Source organism: Silene latifolia, chromosome 3 (genome assembly GCF_048544455.1).
Source record: "Silene latifolia isolate original U9 population chromosome 3, ASM4854445v1, whole genome shotgun sequence".
NCBI classification, from domain to species: Eukaryota; Viridiplantae; Streptophyta; class Magnoliopsida; order Caryophyllales; family Caryophyllaceae; genus Silene; species Silene latifolia.
The window spans coordinates 46,544,873-46,548,460 of NC_133528.1; the positions used below are offsets into that span (position 1 = coordinate 46,544,873).

Genomic DNA, 3,588 nt, shown 5'->3' on the forward strand with positions numbered 1-3,588 from the left:
TTTTTAACTTTCTAAAATCTCACAAAGCTTAAAGAAAGTTACATTGCTTCCTTCTTCGCATTGTTATCAAATCCTAAGGGCTAGAGTTATCGGATCGTTGTGTAATTTACACCGTTAAGTCCGTCGTATCGTAGGTAGGTAAGATCCTTGTACAGTTTTTATGTCTTTCCGTTGATTTTGTTTAAAATCCTAATTGGGTATTTTGGGGGATTTTGGGGGTTTGGTGATTGTTAGATAGTAATGATATGATTATGTGACTATAGGAGGTGGTTTCGTAGAGGAGCAGTATTGAATAGTTGATTTATGACGATCTTGCTGATTTGCCTTTCCAGGTAGGGTTTCCCTACTCGATTATTGATTACATGGTTTTGATGGTGGATTGTTGTGGTTGTTACTGTTGTTGATCTTTATCGTTTTTGTATTTGTTATTGATGTATAATTTGGTAGGTTGTGTATGTCTGGAGTTGGCGAGGCGCGTCCTCGGCTGAGTGATGTGACCATAATTGGCGCATATTTAGCCCCCGAATTAGCCTTGTTTCCAAGCTTTTTATGCTTATTTGGGTCATTTCTTATCTTTAGTTCTTTGTTTTGCATATTCTTTGAAATTTTGATCCCTTGGTAGGAAAGGAGTAAGAATCTTGCATTTTCATGGCAAAACAAGACTAAATTGATCGAATTCAATGACCAAGCATCAAGGAGAGACAAGATTAGAAGGCCTTTGTACATATCATAGTAGAAGAGCAATGTTGAGGAAAGATCCTTGAGTCCCCAAGGAAATCCCCAAGGAATTTATGAAGAAAAGGGAAGAAAAGAAGAAGTTACTATGCTGACTGACAATCCGAGCGGATTGTCAACAATCCGTCCATCCAGCCCCTGCACAATCCGAGCGTCCCACGCCAGAATCCGCTCGGATTCCACCGCCCAAATCCGTCCGTCCCGACCTTATTCCGCCCGGATTCCTTCACAGCACGAATTGTCTTCTTCAAGCTACGAAAAGAGAAGCCCTTCTCTCCAAAAATACCGGGTCCTCCTTGCTCAACTTAAAAAGTGTAATTACTAGTTTAACCCTTAGTTAACCCTAATGCATCCTCCCTAATTTTCACTATAAATACCCCATTAGTCTAATTAGAGGAGCATGTTCTTCTTATCAATAATTAGGGTAGTTAATATCAATCAAATCTCTCTTCAATATTGTAATCAAGTATTAATCAAGTTTTAATCCAAGTTTTAGTTCTTTAATCTCTCTCTTCTTCATCCTTTATTTTGGGTAATTGAAGATTATTTGGGTTATTATTGGGAGATTGACAACCTCTCAATCAAACATCAAGTACTTCTATTATTCTTGCTTTATTATTGGAATCATTAGTAGGTATAATCTCTTAATCCCTTTTTAATTATTGTTAATTACTTTCATTTATTCATCATGTTTCATATTGTTGGTATGATTGACAACCTTGCTAGCATGATCAACATGATAATGAGTGAGTAGTCTCTTAGCTAGGGTTAATGGGTGATTAGGGGAAACCAACATGGGGAATGATTCATGCTTAAATTAATATGCTTTCATGTTTTATTTGCTTGCTTGTTTTGATCTCAACTCATGCACATGTTATATTTGATGAAATGCTAAGCCTATGAATCCTTGCATTTACTATCATCTTCTATCTTTTCAATGAGACTTGTAAGACATAACCCAACTCGAGTCTCATTAGACCATGCATGTTGTTGAGTAGGGAAGATTAAGTCGACTTGTAGGTGTTGTACAATCTAATCGATTCGGCTCCGGGACCCAAACTTTCCTAGGATTGTAAGATATAACCCAACTCAATCCATCACAACAATAATTGCTTGCTTATAATTTGAGAACATGTTTGTATGATCATATCCCATGATTCCTCTATGATCCCATGACACCCTAGTGCCTTTAATCAATTGTTTACACCCCTTTAATTCATCTTGCTTGTTTATTTTCATTGTTATTCTAGTTTAGTAACCTTCTACATCAACCCAATTTGTGACACCCCTTAGACACCACTAGTTACAATAGAAATCTCATTTCAACTCCCGTCCCTTGGGATCCGACCTTTACTTACCTCTTTACTAATTGTAGAGTTGTTTGTGGAGCTATAAATTGTGTTTTGATTCGACCGTGACCAACGACCACATCTTGATTTGTGAACACTTAACGGGGTCATCGCATCAAAAATGGCGCCGTTGCCGGGGACGGTGTTTGTTTGATTTAGATTTCTTTTTATTGTCATTAGTTGTGTCTTTCTTCGCCTTGAGGAAGTAAAACTCCTCAAGGTTTGTTCTAATTGTTTTTGAGTTGTTTGATATTTTGCATGTCTAGAAGGTTACAAGGTGATTTGTTACCTTTTGACCGTGAAATCGAAAGAACCTTGACGAACAATAGGAGACTTGTTAGGAGGAATTTGAGAGGTGTTGGTGAAGTTGTTCAACCCACTAGTGAGATTGTCAATCCTTTCGCAATAAAAGGAAAAGAAAACCCATTACACAATACCCCACAAAATCCACCTACAATGCCAAAATTCTCGTCACACTCCGTACCCACCGAGGAGAATCTACCAAATGGTACTCCTACACCGCAACATCTCACCGGAAATTTTATTGCCAAGTCCGCCTTCATCCAACTAGTTGAGAGGAGCCAATTTGGTGGGATGCCTAGTGAGGACCCTCATTCTCATATGGAAACCTTTTGCGACTATTGTGATGCTATCTCTCAAACGGGCGTGACTCAAGACCAAATTAGATGGGTCTTATTTCCTTTTTCCTTAATCGGCACCGCAAAGCAATGGTTGAAGGGCCTTGATAAGGCCACCCTTGGAATAGATTCTTGGAAGAAGTTGGCTCTAGCTTTCTACAAAAAATTCAACCCACCGGAAAAGACCAACATGCTAAGAGCTCAAATTACGGGTTTTAAGCAAAGGGATGAAGAGTCTTTGTATGAAGCTTGGGAGCGGTTTAAAGGTATTTGTCGCTCATGTCCTCACCATGGACTTAGCGAATGGTTTTTGGTGCAACAATTTTGGAATGGTTTATATGAAGATTCTAGGAACATTCTCAATATGGGATCAAATGGAATGTTCACCGAAGTTGATGACAATCAAACATGGAACAAGATTGAGGAAATGGCGGTCCATAACTCACAATATAGTAGACCTCGCAAGGCTACTAGAGGAGGAAAGCATGAAGTGGACTCCATTACTCAATTGGGTGCTCAACTTAGTGCTCACATTGACACAATCAACTTGAAGTTTGAACAAGCTATGGCTAGACTTGAGGAAAACTCAAAATCATCGAAGCATCATGTTAATGCCATGACGGCATCCTCATCAATCCCAAGTGGGATATGTGAGAATTGTGGAACTTTGGGACATGACCAAGGTGAATGTAGGGGAACAAATGAACAAGTGAATGCTTTCCAAGCATACAAGAGTGGTACCCCTTATTCCAACTTTTACAATGAAAACACCAAATTCCATCCAAATCTCTCATACAAAAGCCAAAATGTTCAAAACCCTCAAACAACATACACTCCACCACCCATGAGAAACCAAAATCAAAGAC

At 38.9% G+C, this 3,588-nt stretch overlaps 1 non-coding gene across 1 annotated transcript; it reads right to left on the reverse strand.

Annotated features, from left to right (window-relative positions):
- Positions 1–2,912: 2,912 nt before the first annotated feature.
- Positions 2,913–3,019, reverse strand: LOC141650710 (small nucleolar RNA R71). Its single transcript, XR_012546728.1, has one exon. It is a non-coding gene; the product is annotated as a small nucleolar RNA R71 (small nucleolar RNA).
- Between the last annotated feature and the right edge of the window lie 569 nt (positions 3,020–3,588).